At 34.0% G+C, this 23,997-nt stretch overlaps 1 pseudogene; it reads left to right on the forward strand.

Annotated features, from left to right (window-relative positions):
- The window catches only part of LOC149571644 (rust resistance kinase Lr10-like), a 36,188-nt pseudogene that overhangs the window by 4,827 nt on the left and 7,364 nt on the right, over window positions 1-23,997 (forward strand).

Below are 23,997 nucleotides of genomic sequence, written 5' to 3' on the forward strand. Positions count from 1 at the left end.
ATAGGTGAAACAATCTAGTAGCCATCAAGCTAACTTTATGCACCTATAGTTCTTAAACTATATGTCAAAATTTGCCAATTTTTTCGATGAACCTTCTTAGGTGAGTGAAGAGTTTAAAGATAATCTTTCAAATTTCCCACATTTATAGAGCTCTTTGTAGAGCTTGTAGGGTGCAAGGTGGTCTAAAAGGGTCATTTAAAATGTTTGCCAAATACCCACCACTAAGAGCCCCCAATAGTCATTATAGTACATTTTGGACAAATGAACCAATCAATAATCTAGAGAACAAACAATTAGAAAATAAAGAAATGACTATTGGTGTTCATGGTGATTTATTGTGGTAGGTTTAAATTTATAGAGCTCTTTGTAGAGCTCGTAGGGTGCAAGGTGTGTTAATAAAAATGGTTTTGACATTTGAGTGCCACAACACTTAACTATTTTCTACATTGGAGCTGAGCACACTATGTATGCCGAGCCACAACATGAGCTAAGTCAGGAAATCCAACAGGTGCCAAGTGGTCTTCATGTGCTAAGTAGCCCTCAGGTGCTGAGTGAAGATCAGGTGCCAAGTGAAGAATAAGTGCTAAGTGACTTTAGGTGCTGAGCATGATACAAGTGCAGAGTGATATTTGAGTGCCGAGTCATAGACAATGTTGAGCAATATAGAAATGCAGTAGAATATGAGTAAGCTAGTTTGTTACATGTGTTGAGCATCTGGAATCAGTAAGTGTCGAGTAACACAAAATGTACATATGAGTTTGTAAATTCATTAATTTTGATGTAAACTATTTTCATGGCCGACATATGACAAATCTCGAAGGATTAAAATGATAAGATTGAATCTTTTGTATTTCCTATGTAATCTACATGCAGCCAATAAGAAAAATGGAGAAGGCATGCAACCAATAATAAAAGTGCAGAGAATGAGTGGGAAACAAAGATTCAATATGGATCATAGATCCACATCTAACCCTAAGTCTTCGAATGTCTTTATAAGGAAGAATAAATCTCATTGTATATAGGAATGGAGAAAGGTGTGTAAAGAAAACTATTTCTAGGGTGAAGAATATCAGATCTTAGAGGATCAAGATCAGACAAAGCAGATCAAGTGCCTATATTCAGCCATGAAAGGATTGTAAGCTATTAGGTTTATTGTACCTAATACTCTCTAGCAATTGTATTAGAAAGGAAACCCTATGGTGATAGGTTAGCTTAATAGCTATTTTGTAGATCCTTTAAATAGGTGATTAAATCCTTTAATAGGGTACCACTTCATGTAAAGTGTTTGTAAATCCTTTAACCAAGTCACTATTGATACAGTGTAAAGCCTTTAATAGGGCAGACCATCAGAACTAGTTAAACATTATTACTGCAGTGATTTTGTGGGTATCATCCCCATGCCAATTTTACTTTCTTATTTTTGGAGGGTTTCTGGGTTACCAAAATCTCAAGTGTTATGTGGTGATGCTTATGTGTTTCTCATAATTGTTTGATATGTTTATATGCATGCAATCTACTTTTAGTTTAAAAAAATTTAATGATCAAGGTACTATACTTCTGAATCACCCCGCCTGCCCCCCCATATTCCAACAATTAGTATTAGAGCTGCAAGGTTCTCACAAGGAGAAGTCTAACAGCTTGGAGAAAAAGGCCTAAATATGGAATTTTTCAAACTTGGAAAGATTATTGACAATCAAGTGATTGATGTGCAACTGGCTCTACACAAAGTAAAGGAAGCAAGGGAGGAACTAAGAAAATAATTGAAAAGAAGAAAGGATATAGCCATAGCTGAAAATGATATAAACTACAAGGAGATTGATATCACAAAACTGTTTACCAATGGAGACACTAAATAGTTTGATGTAGCAATAGAAAAACTGATGGAGAAAAACAAAGTTCAAGTAGATGAGATAAGATCTCTCAAGATGGAACATGAATCATAGGCCATAATGTTATGTAAAATCACTGAATAATAGAAAATAGTAGTTGAGGATAGAGTCATGATGGAAGATGACAAAAGAAATCTTGCAAACAGATTTGAAGAAAAATGTATTGAATTAACCAGGATCTCAAACATGCAGATGGATACACTTACCCAAATGATGAACCTTCATCATGAACTCAATATGAAAGATATTGAGATCTCTACTTTGAAGATGCAGAATGAACAACTGGTGAATGAATTGAATAGAGAAAAAGAGGTAGCAGAGATTCTAAACAAGTTAAGTGAAGCCATCAAATAATTTGAACAGTTGATGAAATTCCCAAGATCAGCCCATGATACATCAAAACTTGGATACAATAGCATTAAAATTGGGGAATCATCAAAGAATGTTGAGAAAAAAGGTGAAAAAGGTAAGGATTTTAAACCCATTTGTCATTACTATAATAAAAAGGGGCATACTGCTAATATTTGCAAGAGTAGAAGATACAATCAGCAAAACACACCCAAGAGTAAGAGTTACTGTCACAAGTGCAACATACAAGGACATGTGACACAAGATTGCAAATCCAAAGTCACAAGGACACAAAGATTTGATGGACATTGTCATAATTGTAAGAGGTATGGACATAGAGCATTTGAATGTAGGTCAAAACCTATGTGGGCATCAAATCAACTAGCAAAAACAAAAGGAAATGAAAGTCAGTACCATTGGGATTACAACACCAGGTATAGTTGTCATTATTGTTAGGAATATGGACATATACCCCAGAACTACATAAGAAAACATTTCAAAGGGAACTATAAAAGATGGTTGAACCAAACCACATGTTTCAGTTGCTTAAAAATTGGTCATATCAACAGAAACTATCCTACAAGGTCCAAAGCACCAAAAACTAAATCCAACAAAGAAAATAATGGCAAAGAAAAGATTGATGTCAAGAAAATAATAAGAAAAATGAATAAGACTTGGAAGAAGAAAGATGAGTGCGGCACATTAAGTGGAGGGATCACTTCATCCAATGGATCAAGTGATCACACTTTATCAAACTAAGCATAAGAGAAGTATATGGGACTGATATACAAAGTTACATCATACATTAGTCCCAAGATAAAGAAGTACTAAAAAGTAGAAATAAGCATGAAACAAGATGCAAAGACAAAATTTTAAATGATGATGCTACGCTATCTTTGGATGTTGAGTAAAACTCCAATACATGCTGAGTTCCTAACAGTGACCGAGTTGATAGCTAATGCCAAGTTAAATAACTCCAATCGAAGCCAAGTGAAGTGGAAATATAGTGCAAGCTGAGTAATGTCAAAAATCCTTCAGAGGCCAAGTTTGAAGTTGAGCATTTATTGCGATGGAAATAGGGTATATTATCGTGATTTTAATCATTCTTCCTCATTGCAATCAAGAAGCAAAGAAGAGAAAGAGAGTAGAGCAACTTCATAACAGTGAATCTAGCATTTCAAGTAGATTACAACCTCTTACAACACATTTTCATCGATCTTGAGGTATTTTCATTTGTGCTGAGCTACACAATTTCACATTTCTATGTAAAGGAAACCCTAGTTTGCATAAATGGCTTTGAGTTCTAAGACAACCCAGGACAAAGAATCATTTGAAGTCCAACTAGTATCTAATGAGGTTAGGTAGCCTAATTTTTCCCCTATCCCTAATGTTTCATACAAGAATGATTCTGTCAAATCTCTTTCTTGCATACCCCCAAAAGTTGTAATGGTCTAGGACATAAGAAGATGCTACAATTGTAAGATAGGAGCCATAGGAGACATGGAAATAAGAGAAGCCTATGTGAAGCTGTGTGTCAATGGAGTTTTGAAAGATGAATTCAAAATTTTTGAAAGGAAGGGTTTGACCCAAGTTTGGAGCTTCCCCACCATATATAAGATAGAATGGGTCAGACTTGTGTTAAGCAGAATTCATGGTGGTAGTCTATGGTTAGAAGATGTGCCTATCAAAATCACAAAAATAATCATTCATAGGGTAACTGGTTATTGTACCCTAGATCAGTTCAAGACCTTGAGAAGTGAATTCAAGGAGGTTATTAAAAAGAACATAGGTGCTCAGTGGAACAAAAGAGGAATGACAATTCACACCATTCAGGATCCTCCAGTTGAGTTTGTTGTTAGAGTTATTGCCCACAAATTCTACCAATCCAATAGACTCAACAGTGTGCCATGTATTGGAGTAGATGTAGGCTACAAACTGGTGAAAAAGGATCATACTTATGATCTTGCAGAACTGCAACTACAACAAATTAATGAAAACCTAGCAGCCATAAGAAGGACAAAGGGTGCTCAATGCAAATTTGGAGCAATTCTAGTTTGTGTATTCTTTTATGTTCAGAATGAATTTCCCTCTTTTGGAAAAGTTACATGGAGAAATAATAGAACTATCATATCTCAAATTAATGAATCTATAGAACAAATGGGAGACAATTTTGATACCCTGATGACAAGCTACTTTTAGGATTTCAAGAAATCCATGAAGTAAAGGGTGAGAATACGAGTTTCTTTAGTGGAAAAACATATTAAAGATATATGCTTCTTAGTTGATATTGACTTCACCTATATTCAAGCAGTAATTCCAAGGGTGAGATGGCTAAGGCCATTTGGTTATGAGATCAACATAGATGAAGCATCTGTAGCAATAATTGCATTATTGGCAAAAGAGATAGATAAGAGTGCCCCACACTTTGGCACTTATGATGTGGTAAGGTCAAAAATAAATATGGAATTAAAAACTACCTCCACATTGAAGAAGAAAGATAAATTAATGAAGAAAATTAAGAAGAAATTTGGTGAAGGAATAGAGGCTAAAGCAGAAGAAGAAGATGATGATGAAAATGATGATGATGATGATGAGCAAGAGCAAGGCCAAATGGAATTAACTCAAGGCATAGGTGAAGACAAGAAGGAAGGTGTTGAGGAAGAAGAAGCCAAGGAAGCACCAACCCAAGCCAAGCCAAAGAAGAGAAAGGCAATAGAATAGCCTCCAGCTTAGCCCAAACCAAAGAAAATTGCCATGCCATCACCACAAAAGCCAACTACCAGAGTTGCAACAAGGGCCTCCACACAAAAAGCCAAAGAGGAAGCCACAAAGAAGAAAACAATCAAGAAAACTAAGGAAGAGCCAAGGAAAAGAAGAAAATATGTGGCTCAACCTGATACTGATGAAGAAGATCAATCTGAAAAGGTAAGCCATTTTTCAGTTGATACATTATGTAAAAAGATTGGAAATGGGGACTTAAGCAACATAAATAAAGTTGATTTCAATAAGTTCACTAAAGATGAACAAAATAAAATAGAAGAATCAGTTTATGGAATGATGCCACAGTTCAAGTATACTCCTCTTGAACTAGATGGAAAATTGCCAAATGAATTGTCTATAATTGTAGAAGATAGATGGCATTTTTGTTTGAAAATGGAGAAGGAGATGAGAGAATCAACTCTAGCAAGCATACTACCTAATTTTACTAAAGAGAAAAAAGAGAAAGCAGTCAAAAGGCATAATACTAGGTTTACACCTAAGTACAGGGCATTCTTCATTCTCCAAAACAAAATGGAAGAAATTGTACAAAGAATAACAAAATCATGGAAGAACTTGTACAAAAAGATTGAAGATTTCCTTGAAGAAGAAAACAAGGAAGAAGCTACTGCTCCACTAGAAGAAAGAAGAAAAAGGAGAGAAGAGAAGATAGAAGTAGAGCAAGGAAAAGAAGAGAAGAAGGAAGAAGAAAAGAAAGAAATAGAGGAGGAGACACAAAAGAAAGACGAAATGCCAACAACTAAGCAAGAGCAACAACAAGACTAGAGTGTGCAAGACACACAATTATCACCTTCAAGCCCTCATCATATACCCATCACACCTATAGAAACTGTAACAATAGAAGATGTTCCTGAAACTTCTACTCAGAACATCAATCCATTAACTACAGAGGATCTTAAAAGAATCCTTAACCAATCCATGCAACAAGCAAGATTATGTGTAGATATAGTATTGGTCAGTATGGATGAATTAGAAAAACTAGTAGAAAACATAGTTAGAGATAAGGTGAATCCACAAGAACCACCTTCCATCATCTTTATAGCTACTAGTGGTCAACTTCAAATGCCAACAGTTGTTTCATCAGGCATAGTTGACACCACTATACAGAAACTAAGTACAGCAACAGACAAAGGAACATAACAAATAGGACAGATTATTACATCTGATCCTATAGCACAACCACAAGGTAGATAGCAAGAGGAGAAAATAGAAGAAACCCCTAAAGAGAAGGAGGCAATAAAAACATCGATAAATTTGCCTACCTCAGGGACTCCTTCACAATAGCCACTACAAATATCAATACCAAGATTAAGCTCTACAAAAGTTGCAAGGGTACTTCACTATGGAGACCCTAAACTAGATGAGGAGATAGTCATACCAAGTTATGACTCAAAAATAATAAGCATTAATTAAATCAATGAGGTGCAGGAAGCATTAAATAGAAGAAAGAGGCAAGAGATACTTAGGAAGGAGTATAAACACAAGCAAACTTTACATGAAATTAAAGACATATTTATGGATGACTTCAGTATTCAGTCACCAAATGAGTCCAACCATATAATGGAACAATTGAGAAATATTGTTGACCACGTGACAAATGAAGACCAAGAGACAAATGAAAAACTTATGGAATGGTCTAAAAGAAAATTTCAAGGGAAAGTTAATGAGAAAATATCTCATGAAATAGCACTTTCACAAGTTGAATTGGAAAAGGTCATAGAAAAAGTGAAAAAGGTACTTGAGAATATATTCTCATTGTACAAAAAGTTGTGTGACTTTTCATACTTCACACAAGAGACAAGCCAAAAAATAACGAGCATGGAGAGGAATTTGAATATTTCAAGCATGCAACTACCCAAAGATCTAGCCCAAAGTGAGAAACATTTTTCTCAAATGCTTCACACTCAAAAATAAATAGCTATATTAATAGTAGAAGAGGCCACCATCAAGGGAAAACTAATATAGCTCCAATCCTCGATTACCCCACATTTAGAAGTACTCCATAAAGAACAAGTCTATGCTGAAGTTGTTCTCAAGAAAGATCCTAATCTTTCTACTCTAGAAGGACTTATTCATCTTGTTGTAGAGACTACCATCCAACACAAGTCATTGGAAATTTCTTTGCATAATTGGGATGCAGCTCTCAGAATGATTATGGAGATAAACAACACATTTTTGGCAAAATATGGTCTTAATCCTTAAAACCCATTGACATAAGTGTCAAAAAGGGGGAGAGACAAGGTGAATGGGGAAGACAAGATTAATGAAGGAGACAAAGAGACAAGTTAATAGGGGGAGACAAGAGAAAAAGGGGAGCATAATATACAGCATAAAATTTTGGTTATTAAGATAGCGCAGATAATGGCACAATCAACTTAGGGGGGGTTACAATAATTTTGAGGTATATATTGTAAGTTACAAAATTTTGATCAAGGTTTTAAAACCTCTGTATATACCAAGAAGATTACTGAATGTACTCATAGGGTCAGTTAAGTGTTTTTGTCACTCATGTCAAAGGAGGAGATTGTTAGTAAAAATGGTTTTGACATTTGAGTGCCACCGCACTTAACTATTTTCTACATTGGAGCCGAGTATGCTATGTATACTGAGCCACAATATGAGCTAAGTCAGGAAATCCAACAAGTGTCGAGTGGTCTTTAGGTGCTGAGTGAAGATTAGGTGCCGAGTGAAGAACAAGTGCCAAGTGACTTTAGGTGCCAAGCATGATACAAGTGTCGAGTGATATTTGAGTGTCGAGTCATAGATAATGTCGAGAAATACAAAAATGTAATAGAAGCTGAGTAAGCCAGTGTGTTACATGTGCTGAGCATCTAGAATTAGTAAGTGCCGAGTAACACAGAATGCACGTATGAGTTTGTAACTTCATTAATTCTGATGTAAACCATTTTCATGGTCGAAATATGACAAATATCAAAGGATTAAAATGATAAGATCAAATCTTTTGTATTTCCTATGTAATCTACATGCGGCCAATAAGAAAAATGGAGAAGGCATGCAACCAATAATAAAAGTGCAAAGAATGAATGGGAAACAAAGATTCAATATGGATCATGGATCCACATCTAACCCTAAGTCTTTGAATGTCTTTATAGGGAAGACTAAATCTCATTGTATATAGGAATGGATGAAGGTGTGTAAGGAAAAATATTTTTAGAGTGAAGAATATTAGATCTCAGAGGATCAAGATTAGAGAAAGCAGATTATGTGCCTATATTCAAAAATCAAAGGATTGTAAGCTATCAGGTTTATTGTACCTAATACTCTCTAGCAATTGTATTGGAAAGGAAACCCTATGGTGATAGGTTAGCTTAACAGCTATTTTGTAGATCCTTTAAATAGGTGATTAAATCCTTTAATAGGGTAACATTTCATGTAAACTATTTGTAAATCCTTTAACCAGGTCACTATTGATACAGTGTAAAGCCTTTAATAGGGTAGACCTTCATAAGTGGTTAAACATTGTTACTGCAGTGATTTTTTGGGTATCATCCCCACCCCAATTTTACCTTCTTATTTTTGGAGGATTTCTAGGTTACCAAAATCTCAAGTGTTATCTGGTGATGCTTATGTGTTTCTCATACTTGTTTGATATGTTTATATGCATGCAATCTACTTTTAGTTAAAAAAATTTTAATGATCAAGGTACTGTACTTTTGATTCACCCCGCCCCCACTCTCAGAAGCATTATTCCTATTTGAATATTCCAACAAGGTGGTCTAAAAATGTCATTTAAATTGTTTGCCCAATACTTGCCACTAAGAGCCCTAAATAGTTGTTATAATACATTTTGGACAAATGGACCAATCAACAATCTAGAAAACAAAAACTTGGAAAAAAAGAATGACTATTGGTGCTCATGGTGATTTATTTTGGCATGTTTGTGTGCAGGTACTAGGATTTTTTTGGGCAACAATCGAGGGGGGTGTTGTAGATAACAACAACAATCGGGGGGGGGTTGTAGATAACAACAACAACATTGTGGCATTGCATATGTGGATGACAACTGGCTTGTTTCCCCTAGTGATGCATTTATGATGTGAGAGAATTTTATGTTGAAGCATTATACACTAATGATAAAAGATCTTTAAATTATAAAGAGTTGTTTCTAAAATTGTAAGAATTAAAATAATTTATCTTCTTAGTATTTAATTCAAATTTGAGATTCTTTATATACATTTAAGGAGAGTCTAATGAATAAGGTTTTCAAAAATTTAGAATATAATTATTTCAATTTCAATAAAATAAATAAATTATATTATATTATCTTGGTTATGTTTTAAGAATTAAATTAATAAAGGTGAGATAGCAACATTGTTGGTAATTTATCAAAGGTAGAAATCACACCATTTCTACTCTTGAAAATAAAAATTAACATGTATTTCTAGCTCACATAATGATCTATTTCTGAATGATTGGTTGAATGTTTATTTCCTTTATGCATTGAATATTTATTTAATACTTATCTCAATCCAATTATTTTTTCCCTTTATCTCTATTTGTATCTATATATCTTGAAGAAGTAATCATCCTTCATATGAAATGAGCTATGACTCACCACTATTGTCCTTTAAGAATTATTATTATTTATTTCGAGATTGATGATTAGTAAATTGACTAATTATTTTTATTTGTTTAATCCTTTAAAAATCATAACTCTTTACTCTGTATTCTTTGCCAATTTATTAAGCTTAATTAAATTTAATTTCTATCCTTTAATTGTATAAATTAATATTTCAAGTTCAATTTATTATTAAATACTATTGCATAAAAGATACATTAGGATTAATTATATAAAAGATACATTAGAAAATCAATTATTATTAATTTACCAACTTTTTTTGATATAAATTCTTGTAATTGATTCTTATTTTACATTTAATTTTCATACTTGAACAACATTAATCTTATAGTTCAATTTTATCTTTTTTTTATAAACTATATATTTTCTTATTTCTATCTTATCTATCATTTACAATTATTTTTTATTCAATTGAGCTAATAATATACATCAAATGTGTGAATTCTATAACATAACTAGATTTGTGCACTGAAATGCAATTCAACTACTGTAGCTATTGGAAATAACATATTAGATGTCATGGCAATGCATATTAGAGATTTAGTTTATAGCTCAAAGTTATAAACACTTTGGTTCTACATACAACTATGCCCTTCAATCCACAAAACAAATAGGTCATAAAAGGGATGTGGGATCTTTGATAGCTAAAATTTGAGCCTTTCTACGATGTCCTAATCATCTTTAACTCTTGGATATAAAATGTCCTATGTATCTTGAATATTGTATCCCAAGGCATATTGACAGAGTAGCTCAAATTTTTGTTGACTAGATAATTGTATCATTCAAATACTAGAATTCACACAAATATATGACCACTTCCAAAGGCTGCACTTATCATCCATTTTACTTCAATACAACCACCCAATGTCTAGTTTTAATCTCCTCTATAACATCATTCTGATCTATACCCTTTTAATCCCTTGTTCAGTATCTTGTAATAGCAATACAAAATGTGGCATTATAGAGATCCACTATCCTTTCTATTGAGAATTGTTTCTCAACCTTGCAAGCTTTTCTAGAAAACTCTAGAAGTTTTTTGGAAAATTCTAGAATTTGTTTGCAGTAGTTTTCCACATGTTTATGAGTTGGAAAAAGGTGTATGGGTTGTTAAGAATGTGTCTAGTCTAGATTATAATGTAGAAGGATTATTTTAGAGTGTAAAGAACTCATTATATGACTTTTATCGGGGTCTATACTAGAGGAAAAAATTATGGACAAAAATGGTATTCTTGGAGTTACAAATGACAAGTGGGTAACATGTGGTATGGTTGTTTTGCCCATAGTTTTGGCCAATGGTCTTGTAAGATCACAAATGGTTTCCAAGTGGCCAATCACTATAGAAGAAGGGCTTGGGGAGATGTTTGCATCATTGAGTTTAGTTTGCAAGACTAGGTGATAGAAGGAGTATCTCTTTGAGTCTGAGTCCAAGTTTGAGTTGTGGTGATGTGCTCCTATAAGAACTTGCATTGCAAGTGTATTGTAATCTTCTAGATTTGAGAATACATTGTGTAGGTTTTGGAGGGTGGGGTTTTTATCTCAAAAGTGTTTCCCCATGATAATCATTCTATTATGCATTCATTATATTATTATGCATTTTGAGATCTTTGTAATAGTTAGTTGGATTTTTGTAATCATCCTCTCAAGATTAGTGTAGGAAGTGATTCCATGCACCTTTTCTTCCTTGCAAGTGGTATCAAAGCCTGGCTAGTTTTTGTTCTATATGTTGGGTATAGGGTTTTTTGAGCTAATCAAGGTTTGAGTGGGAGCTTGTGTAGAGGTCTTTATTTTTGTGTTGCAAGATTGCAAATATGGAAAGCACATCAAGGAGGATTGATGTAGAGAATTTTTCTAGCACAAACTTTGAAATGTGGAAGCTAAAAATGGAAGACCTATTGATTAATCAAGATCTATGAGATGGAGTCGATGAAAAGAAGTTGAGGCCTACAGATCCAACTTTATCTACAGAGTATGAAGTGAGAGATAGAAAAGCTAAAAGTCTCATTAGATTGTGTCTTGAAAACTCTAGAATGATTAATGTCCATGAAGAACTTACCCTGAAGAAGCTTTGGAGGAAGCTAAGTGAGACCTATCAAGTTAAGTCTCTTGTGAACATGATTTTCTTGAGGAAGAAGTTGTATTCCTTGAGAATGGAAGAAGGTGGATAGATTTCTAAGCATCTTGAAAGTTTTAATATTTTTGTGACTCAATTGAACTTAGTTGGGGTGTGGATGGATGAAGAAGAAAGGCACCAAATATTGTTATGTTCATTGCCAGATTCATGGGATAGCTTTGTCATAGCCATAGGAAGCACTTCAATCATCTTGAAGATGGAGGATGTTGTTGGTTCTCTACTTTCTAAAAAGATGAGAAGGAAAGTCTCTCTGAATGCCAAAGAGGATTTGAATGTTCTAGACCAAAAGAAAGATGTAAGAATGAGAAGCTGCGTAGCCATTCTAAGTCCAGGAATAAGGGGAAATCAAAATCTCATGGTAAGTCTAAGGTGATTTTTTGAAATTATGGTGAACCTAGACACTTGCAAAAGTACTACAAACTGTAAAAGAAAAGGAAGAAGAAGCAAGATTCTAATTCAGAGTTCAAGAAGTAATAGGGAGATGCTTTCATCATAGCCTTGGCCACTCATGTAGGTGACAATGCATGGTTGTTAGACTCAGGTGCATCTTTTCACATGACTCCTAATAGAAATTTGTTTAGTAAGTATGAAAAGTTTGATGGTGGTAAGTTGTCTTTGGGTGATAACTGAGTTCTTGATATTGTTGGTTGTGGAAGTATTCATGTGAAATTTTCTAATGGAAGAATTGGAATATTTGATGGTTGTCTTACATATCCTGAGACTAGTGAGGAATTCATTATCTATTAGCAAACTAATAGATGCGAGTGTGCATGTACACTTTTTTGAAGTAGTTGTGAAAATGGTGAGGGGTGCTATGGTATTACCAAGAGGAAGTAGTTTGGGTACATTGTACTAGCTTGATCCATGCACAGTTGAGTGCAATAGTACTTCTAATAAGACTATGAAGAGGACTACTTTGTTGGAGAAGGATGTTGGAAATCTGATTGAAAAGATCATTATGAGAAGAAGATTGAAGATCAAAGAGGGAGTTTGTTGTTAAGAGAATGTTTCAATCTTTGTTTTGTCATTGATGTCAAACTTGATATTTGTAGGAATGACATTTTCTTATAAGATCCAAGTACTATCACTTAGTTGATTGATGAAGAAGATTTAATCAATAAGATGTAACAAAAGAACCTAAGGGAAAGGTTGACTTATGATATTGTAATAAAGTGCAAGGATTAGCTAAGATAATGGTTAAATGATATATTGATAACATACTTTAAGGTATATAGGCTTGTCACACTTAAAAACATTAGAGGAATAAATTTTAACAAGGTTGATTTCAAAAGCTTAAACTAAGTTCATTAGTGGGTGCCAAGCAAGGTAGTTGAAGCCAAAAATATTCAAACTTGGAGCCAAGCAAAAGGAAAATCTTAGTTGGTCCCAAGTAAAGTTCAAGTGCTGAGCCAAGTAATAGGTGCCAAGCATTAGAAAATCTTAGTTGGTGTAGATTGAAGTTCAAGTGTTGAGCAAAGTAACAAGTGTCGAGTATTAGAAAATCTTAATGGGTGCTGAGTGAACTTTAGGTGTTGAGCATCAATAAAATGTAGTTGATGCTAAGTAATATAGTATGTGCCAAGCATCAATATTTCAATAGTGCCAAGTTGCTGCATTATAGGAAATGATAATGATTTTCCAAATCTGAGTCAACAAAGTGGTTACTTTGAATTTTGTGAACCAATTAGAGGACAAGGATGATGAGTTGGTGGCATAGAATTTTATGTAAACCATTTTTGAGTGAATTCAAAAGGATTATTCAAGAAGTTTCTAGAGGAAACATGATATGGGTTAGATTCAATGAATCCTACCAAATCCATATGAATTGAAATTAAAAGATGAAAGAATCAAGCGAGAAAAGAAGTTCTAGACTTCTATTTAAGGAGTCATAGATCAAGAAGCAAGAGTTGCTGGTGAGCCAAATTGTGAAGTGGTTAGAAGGGTGTCAAGGAGAAGACATTTGGGAGAAGGAAGAACATAGCACATAGAATCTTCTTTGATAAGTGGTCAAAGCAATGATTGCACTAGTACATTGAGCATGGAGACTCAAGGAAACAAAGCTTGAGAGGAGGGAAAACTATCAAAGCTATAGAGACTTGAAGCCAGGCAATATGAAGAGCTAAAGAGTGATTTGAAATCTACAAGTTAAGTTGTATGTTGTAATCAAGTCAAAGAATTTTTAATACTCTCTAGAAATTGTATTAGCTATGGAAATCCTATGGACTTAGGTTGTTTTAATAGCCATTTGTAAATCCTCTAATAGGGTAGCATTCCAAGTGAATGTTCTAACGTCCTCTAACGAAGCCCACCTCTAATAGAGTGGTTAAATGCTTTAACGAGGTCACATTTAATAGTGTGTTGTAAGCCTTTAATAGGGCATGCCTTTCATAGGGCATCACTTTAGAAAAGTGAGAATTGAGTAGCATGTTACTGGTGGGTTTTTCTAAATTGGGTTTTCATATAAATCACTATGTTATGTGTTGATTCTTTATGTGTTATGCTTGCATGTTGATTTACAGTAACTTGCTGATTAGAAAAGTTAAAGCTTGGATGAATGAATGATTGAATTGGCTCAATACACTTAGTGAAAAAGTTTGAATAGGACCTTTGGACCTTGAATAACTAATTCACCCCCCTCTTAGTTATTCTAAAACATTTCTAAGAATTGGTATCAAAGCCATCTATTGATTTAGTTTCAAGGTACTAGAAGTAGGAAGATCAAGATATCCAATAGAGAAGTTCCCAAGCTTAACAAAGACAACTTTGTTGCATGGAAGAGTCTGAAAAAATTGCACCTTGGATCAATAGGTAATTGTGCAAAAATCTCAATTGGAAAAAAACATGTAGATCTAGCTGGACCCCTCACTATAGATGATTTGAACAAAAGGAAGGAGCACAATCAAGAAATGTTGGAGATTGTCTCTACACTCAGTTAGGCTCAATTTGATGACATCAAAGGATGTGACACTGCATTCAAGATGTGGAAAGCCCTATTAGATATCTATGGAGGAAATCAAAATGTTTAGAGAGCAAGGAGAGAAAGCCTTAGAGGAAATTTTGATGACATGAAAATGTAGGAAGGAGAGAATGATGCTCAATATGGATCTAGAATGAAAGAAGTGATAAGTACAATAAGGAGTCCAGGAGGTCAATTGGAAGAATAGACTGTCAATAGAAAATACTTGAGAACTCTACTCCCTATATATGCTATTAGAGTCTCATCCATCTAAGAGCTAAGGTGTGTACAAGGAAACACACTAACCTTTGAAGGAATAGTGGGAAGACTCACTACATTTGAGTTATCTAACTTTGATAACTACAAACCTGAGAACCTTGAATCTACTTTCAAGGCCAAGATGACATTGAAAACAACTAAGGAGGTGACATCATAGAAGAAGAATAAGGAAGGAAAACATGCATCCAATGATAGCAGAACATGTGAGGAAGATGTGGAACAGTTGGAAGCACTACTGGCTAGGAGAGTCCATAGAGGCAAACATATATTAAGCTAAGCTCCCTATCATTTGTTTAGATTTCAATGAAGTAGGACATAATGTTATGAGGTGTACATAGAAGAAGAAGAATAAAGAAGGAAAAAAGTACAATAACAGGAGAGAAGATGATAGCATAGACTACAAGGACAAAGGCAAAAGATGCTACATTGTTGGAGAATATTCTAATGAGAATGATGATGAAGTAGTCTATGTGGCCATGAAGGGTGAATCAAATAAAGATGAAGTTGAGGCAACAACATTGGTAACCTATGTGAATAAGAATGACAAGTGGATCATAGATAGTGGATACTCACATCATATGACAAGAGACAAAAGTAAGTTCATTACCTTTACTCAGTATGATGGAAATAGCGTTAGATTTGGAAATGATGCTCCATGCTAAATCAAAGGAATAGGTTCCATTAAACTTATTGAGAAGATTTTATTTCATAATGTATACTATGTTGAAGGATTGAATTAAAACTTTTTGAGTGTATCACAGTTAGGCAATGTAGGTTGCAAAGTAGAATTTGGAAATAAATCTACCAAGATCGATGACATTGATGGAAATTTGATAGGAAGAGGTGAACAAACTAGGAGTAACTTGTTTTAACTAGATATGGAAGATGCAACTTGTCTTGTTTTTAGACTTGATGATGTGTGGTTTTGGAATAGAAGATTGTGTCATGTTCATTTTGAGAATCTAATTAGAATTAGAAAAAAGAAGGAAGTCCGAGGTTTGCCCAAACTAAAGAAGCTTGAAAGCACAATGTGCAAACAATGTTAGCAAGGGAAGATGACTAAGTCTAGTTTCAAAAGAAAAACTTTCACTTCCAAAGAAGTACTAGAATTAGTCCATATAGACTTATGTGGTCCAATAGAAGTGTAAAGCTACCTAGGAGACAAATAAATAATTCTATTTGTAGATGACTATTTAGGGATGATGACTGCTATGTTTTTAAAGAAAAAATCTGATGCATTTCAAATGTTTAAGTGGTATTTGGCCATAGTTGAGAAGGAAACAAGAAAGAGTCTGAAGTGCCTAAGATCAGATAGATGAGGTGAATTTACATCAAAAGTATTTGAGATATTCTACAATGAAAAAGGCATCAATAAACAAACATCAACACCAAGAACTCTGCCACAGAATGGTATTGCTAAAAGAAGGAATAGATTAGTAATAGACTATGCTAGAACATTGATGATGGAGAAAAATGTTGCTCTAAATTACTGGAGAGAAGTTTTAAGTACTGTTGTTTACACCCTCAATAGAGTTCAAGTCAAGAAAGGTACAACTGCAACACCTTTTGAATTATGGTATGGCCACTCACCTAATGTTAAAAATTTTAAAGCATTTGGTTGTAAATGCTATATTCTTAAAGATACTAGAAATGGAAAGTTTGATGCAAAGAGTGATGAAGGCATATTCCTTGGATACTCCACTAGAAGGAAGCACATAAGTGTTTGAATATTAACACTAACAAGATTGTGGAGAGTGCAAATGGATATTTTGATTAGCATGCAAAAGTCTAAGTTGATGAATCAAAGAAATTAGAAGACTATAAATCTTTTGTATACTTCTATGAAAGAATGACAACTAAAGACAATGCTACCAATCAAGTTGGGAATTAGCAACAAATCTTAGTATCAGCTGAGTCACACCCAATGAATCTTGAGCTGCATTTAGAAGCTGAGTTGTAGAATGAAAGAAATGCATGTTCTGATTCTAAAATTAGTACACATGAAAGAGATGATGAAATACCAAATGAAGAAGAGGAAAATGACTCTAAAACTAAAGTATCAAACATGAAAAGAAGAATAGAACCAAGATTAGCCAAATATGTAATCAAATATCACCCTACAAATAAAATCATTGGTGATAAGGATGCACGGCCAATGACAAGGAATAAACTCAAGAATGAATCATGTATGCTAAGCAAGGTTGAACCCAAAATAGTGAAAGATGCACTATAAGATGATGATTGGTATAAAGCTATGGAAGAAGAGATAGATCAAATTAAGAAGAATAAAACATAGAACCTAGTTCCTAGACCAGCTAACAAGAATACAATTGATACTAAATGGGTGTTTAGGAACAAACTTCATGAGAATGGTGAGATAACTAGAAACAAAGCTAGACTTGTTTGCAAATGCTATGCACAAGAAGAAGGATTGGATTATGGGGAAACATTTTCTCCTATTGCAAGAATGGAAGGAATCAGAACACTGCTTGCATATGCTACTTACAAAGCTTCCAAAGTCTACCAAATGGATGTCAGGTATGCTTTTTTGAATGGTATACTAGAAGAGGAAGTCTACATAGAAAAACCATAGGGATTTTTTGATGACAACCAAAAAGATATGGTTTGCAAACTGCATAAGGCGTTTTATAGTCTGAAGCAAGCACATAGAGCATGGTATGAGAGACTACATAAATATCTTGTGAAGATAGGGTTCTAGAGAACAAATGACAACAACAACTGTATATCAAGGCTAAAAAAGGTAAAGACATTTTGATATCTAAAATCTTTGTTGATGATATAATATTTGGAGGAAAAGATGTTCTATGCAAAGATTATTTATGATCAAATGAAACATGAGTTTGAGATGTCAATGTTTGGAGAAATGAAGTTCTTTGTTGATTTGTAAGAACATCAATTGAAGCATGGAATAGTTGTGACCCAATCAAAATACATCAAGGAAATACTCAAGAAATTTGGACTAGGAGACTCAAAACCAGTTAGTACACCAATGGCAATAAGACATAGGTTATCCAAGAATGATGAGTTAGCTGAAGTGAATTAGACAATGTATAGATCAATGATTGGAAAGTTGCAATATGTTGTACATAGAAGACCTAAAATTGCATTAGATGTTAGAGTAGTGGCAAGATTTTCTACAGATCCAAGAGAAAATCACCTGATGGAAGTAAAGAGAATATTGAGGTACCCAAAAGGAACCGATGACTTTGGTTTGTACTACAAGATGAGTGAAAAGTTTGAGCTAAGAGCCTACACTAATACAGATTGGGGAGGTAATATTGATGATAGAAAAATCACTAGTGAAGGAGCACTTTTCATAGGAAAAAGACTGATTACATGAACTAGTAAAAAGAAAAGTTGTACCTCATAGTCAAAGTAGAAGCTGAATATGTTGTAGCTGCTATCAACTGCACCAATATTGTATGGATCAAACATCTATTAAAAAGCATGAAGGAAGAGGTAAATGAGCCTTTGATAATCTATTTTGATAATACAAGTGCTATCAACATATCAAAGAACCCTATAATTCATGCTAAAACATAGCATATTTCAATCAAGTATCATTATGTAAGAGAATTGGTGGAAGACAAGCAAGTGAAGATGGAATATGTAAGATCAAAGGAATAAATTGTTGATGTCTTCACAAAAACACTACCTAAAGATGGTTTTGAGTATCTTAGAGGTAAGTTAGTGGTGATACCCCTAGCCAAGGCTAGTTAAGAATAGGCAAGACTCCCTTGCATCAACTGAATTGATTGTTAAAATATTACACATTGATGTAGAGGATACCTACTTTAGGATTCATGCCTAAAATAATTAAAGAGAAGAATCCCAAAATCAGTCCCAATCAAGGTGATACAGGGAGAAGTGAAAGAACTTGCAAAAGCCACAATTGCATATGAAGATGCTAAAATAGTATGTCTTTGGCATTTTTTTCAAAGAGGGAGAAGTAGCAGAGAAATTGATGAACTACAAATAATCAATAGTATGAGGAAGAAAGTGCAAAAACTGATCAAATCCAAAAAGAGGGAGATTGTCAAATCTAGAGGAAGACAAAGAGGAGATGAAGAATCTAATTAGAAAATAGAATTGTAGTAGATGAGTAATGCATACTAAGGGAGAGAGTGAAAGACAAGAATACAATAGCTAAGAGGGAGAAACAAAAGTAAAGTAATCAAGATATAGATCATAGAGGGAGATGTGAAAACTAATGGTAACACAATAACCTTTTGGCATTTGACTTACTGTTCTAACCTAGTTAACTTGGTTAAATAGTTTAGTTTGATGGTTGATCAGTTTGGTTTGTCATTAATGCCAAAGAGGGAGATTGTTGGAAATCTAATTGAAAAGATCATTGTGAGAAGAAGATTGAAGATCAAAGAGAGAGATTGTTGTTAACATAATGTTTTCAATCATTTTTTTGTCATTGATGTTAAACCTACTATATGTAGGAATGACATTTTCTTATGAGATCCAAGTACTATCACTTAGTTGATTGATGAAGAGGATTTAATCAACAAGATGTAATAAGAGCACCTAAGAGAAAGGTTGAGTTATGATATTGTAATAAAGTGCAAGGATTAGATAAGACAATGGTTAAATGATGTATTCATAACATACATGAAGATATATAGGCTAGTCACACTTAGAAACATTGGAGGAATAAATTATAACAAGGTTGATTGAAAAAGCTTAAACTAAGTTCATTAGCGAGTACCGAGCAAGCTAGTTGAACTCGAGCAAATTCTCAATTGGAATTAAGAAAAAGGAAAATCTTACCTAGTGCTAAGTGAAGTTCAAGTGCCAAGCAAAGTAATAGGTGTCAAGCATCAAAAAATCTTAGTTGGTGTTAAGTGATGTTCAAGTACTAAGAAAAGTAACAGGTGTCGAGCACCAAAATATCTTAATAGGTGCTGAGTGAACTTTAGGTGCCAAGCATCAATAAAATGTAGTTGATGCTGAGTAACATAGTATGTGCTGAGCATTAGTATTTCAATAGTGTCAAGCTGTTGCATTATTGAAAATGAGAAAGATTCACTAAATTTGAGCCACCAAAGTGGTTACTTTGAATTTTGTGAACCAGTTGGAGGATAAGGATGATGAGTTGGTGGCACAGAAATTTATGTAAATCATTTTTGAGTGAATTCAAAAGGATTATTCAAGAAGTTTCTAAAGGAAACATAATATGGGTTAGATTCAATGAATCCTACCTAATCCATAAAAATTGAAATTAAAGGATGAAAGAATTGAGTGGGGAAAGAAGTCCTCGACTTATATTTAATGATTCATAGACCAAGAAGCAAGAGTTGTTGGTGAGCCAAATTGTGAAGTGGTTAGAAGGGTGTCAAGGAGAAGACATCTAGGAGAAGGAAGAATAGAGCACAAAGACTCTACTTCGATAAGTGGTTAAAGAGATGATTAAACTGGCACATTGAGCATGGAGACTCTAGGAGACAAAGCTTGAAAGGAGGGCAAGCTATCAAAGCTGTAGAGACTAAAAGCCAAGAAATGTGAAGAGCTGAAGAGTGATCTAAAATATACAAGTTAAGTTGTATGTTGTAATTAGGTCAAAGACTTTCTAATACTCTCTAGAAATTGTATTATATATGAAAATCCTATGGACCTAGGTTTGTTTAATAGCCACTTGTAAATCCTTTAATAGGGTGGCATTCCAAGTGAATGTTCTCAAGTCCTCTAACTAGGCCCACTTCTAACATGGTAGTTAAATCCATTAACCAAGTCATATTTAATACTATGTTGTAAGCCTTTAACAGGGTAGCCTTTTATAGGGCATCACTTCAGAAGAGTAGAATTGAGTAGCATGTTATTGGTGGTTTTTCCCAAATTAGGTTTCCATGTAAATCACTATATTATGTGTTGATTCTTTATGTGTTATGCTTGCATGTTGATTTATAGTAATTTTTTGATTAGGAAAGTTAAAGCTTTGATGAATGAATGATTGAATGGGCTCACTACACTTAGTGAAAAAGTTTGAATGGGACCATTAGACCTTGAATAACTGATTCGCACACCCCCCTGCCTCTTAGTTATTCTAAGGCATTTATAACAAAGGAGAGGGTTTCTTGTTCAATAGATGGTCATGGTTTCTAGCTACCCGAGGGTACTCTATCTACTGAATCAAAGTTACCTATAGAGAAGACTACGTTATGGCACTCGAGACTTAGCCAAATAGGTGAGAAAGCTCTATGAACCTTAAAGAATAATAACTTTGTTGATTGATTGAGTGACTGTAATCTTGATTTTGATTTTTGTGAGCATTGTATCTATGGTAAATAAAACCATGTTCAGTTTTACTCAAGGTCTCATAAGTTCTCATGTATTTTGGATCTAATCCATTTGGACATATTTGGTCTAGTTGATGTTCCTTCTATTGGTAGATTAGTTTATTATGTTTCTTTCATTGATGATTTTAGTAAAAGAACATGGGTGTATTTTCTTAGAAGTAAAGGTGAAGTTTTTAGTCATTTCAAAGAATTTAAAGCAATGGTTAAGTTGCAGACTAGAAATAAGATAAAGAATTTGTGAATTGATAATGGTGTTGAACATTGCTTCAATGATTTTGGCACATATTGTAAAGATTTTGGTATTGAAAGAGAGAAGATAACTCCACATTCTCCATAATAGAATTGAGTTGTAGAAAGAATGAATAGGACCTTGATGGAGAAGGCTAGGAGTATGCTGAGTGGAGCTAGACTAGAAGAAAAGTTTTAGGTTAAAGCTATAGCCATTGCCTGCTACCTGATAAATAGGTCTCCTACATCAGCTCTTGTTGATAAGACACCAATGGAAGCATGGTTAGGGTACAAGTCTTTATTTAGACATCTAAGAGTTCTTTGTTGTGAGGCATATGCTCATGTGCCAAAGGATAAGTGAACAAAATTGGAAAAAAAAGCTATCCAATGTATCTCCATTAGGTATGGTTATGGTGGGAAAGGATATAAGCTTTATGATCTTGTTGCACAAAAGGTATTTTACTCTAGAAGTGTTATTTTTAGAGAAATTGAGCCTTCTTCAATTACATTGTAGCCAAAATAGATAAAAGAAAAGAAAGATGTGATTAAACTTCTTGCTACACTTAAGAAAGTTTAATTGAGACCCTCAGAAATATGAGATGTTGAAGAGAGTTCTATTAGTTTTGAATCATCAAAGGAAGAGGGAGAACCTAATCATGAACCTGAGCCTGAACTAGATCTTGTTCAAAGGTCTAGTAGAGACTTTGGTTAATGTTGTTGATGCTTTAACTAAGCCCATGAGCACATAGAAATTTAGATGGTGTTCAGAGTCTATGGGCCTCTTGGCCCTTAGTAATTAAGTCCATGACACTTTAGATCCCTTGACTCTTGCAAGGTGTTTGAAAAGTGGGAGCATGTTGAAAATTGTTTCTCAACCTTGCAAGATTTTTCTAGAATACTCTAGAAAATTTCTAGAAAATTCTAGAATTTGTTTGTGGTAGTTTTCCACATGTTTATGAGTTGGATAAAGGTGTATGAGTTGTTAGGAATGTGTCTAGTCTCTAGAACAATGTAGAAGGGCTAATTTTAGAGTGTAAACAACTCATTATATAACTTTTATGGGGGTCTACACTAGAGGACAAAATTGTGGATGACAATGGTATTCTTGGAGTTACAAATGACAAGTGCGTAACATGTGGCATGGTTGTTCTGCCCATAGTTTTGGCCCATGGTTTTGTAAAACCACAAATGGTTTCCAAGTGGAAAATCATTACAAAAGGAGGGCTTGGGGAGGTGTTTGAATCATCAAGTTTGGTTTGCAAGATTGGATGCTAGAAGGAGTATCTGTCTAAGTCCAAGTCTGAGTTTGAGTTGTAGTGATGCACTCTTGTAAGAACTTGCATTGCAAGTGTATTGTAATGTTCCAAATTTGAGAATACATTGTGTGGGTTTTGGAGGGTGAGTTTTTTCTCCCAGCAGGGTTTCTCCATGGTAATCATTGTGTTATGTGTTTATTGTTATTTTGATTATATTGTTATGCATTTTGAGATCTCTACAATAGTAAGTTGAATTTGCATAATTGTCCTCTCAAGTTTAGTGTACGAAGTGATGTTGTGCACCTTTTCTTCCTTACACTTTTAGTTTGTGGCATAGTGGATATGGTCTCCCACAATTTTAGATCAATTCTGTAAGTGATATCCATTTGATTATCGAGATTGATAGCCAAAATTACACATTCATAAATATCTTCAATGATAATGCAACCTCAATATTAGTTAGAGATAAGTATAAGATAAGTATTTTAAAGAATTCTTATTTTTGGATACCTTTTTTAATCTAAAGAGTGATTAAAGTGTCTTTGATAGTATATGATAGCTAAGTTTTCCTTTGAGCATCCATTTGTGTCTTGAACCATTATGTGCACTTGACAGCATATCTTTAGGTCTACCATGTACCTTGCAACAGGTGATTGTTAATGGGGGATTAGTACATTGGAATATTATGGCAAACCTGTTGTTTCAAAATTGTAGCAATTATGAATTAAGCAGTGGTCATTGTAGGTATGATATTTCCAATCCATAGAACTTCCTTTGTGTTTGTAGGAATGAATCCTATCTAGATCAATTTTCAATAGGTACTTGGTTCAAAACTCTCAAATTAAGTTTGTTAGCTCTCAAATTTGAATAGAAAACATTAAAGGAAAGTTCGAGTTTTGATAGATTATTATCCTAATCTATTAGAACCTTCTTTATTATAGAGCTACTTAGTATTTATTATTTTGAATGTAGGCAAGAAGAACAACTCAAAGATTTCAAACTTGGCTCCAATAATAGATGAGAGATTTTTCGGTTGTATGAGACTAAAATTTTGCTTGTTTCTTCTTCCCATGCATTAACATATTTACATTTTCATCTTAGCACCTAATTAGGCTTACTCTTCTTACATGGTTTGAAGAAACAACATATGAAAGTGTATCATTTGAGTTAGTTCAATGATTTTTTTGTCTCCTATCTGATAAGATT

This window comes from Cupressus sempervirens, chromosome 2 (genome assembly GCF_028749045.1).
Source record: "Cupressus sempervirens isolate cs-2001-9-10 chromosome 2, ASM2874904v1, whole genome shotgun sequence".
Classification (NCBI taxonomy): Eukaryota; Viridiplantae; Streptophyta; class Pinopsida; order Cupressales; family Cupressaceae; genus Cupressus; species Cupressus sempervirens.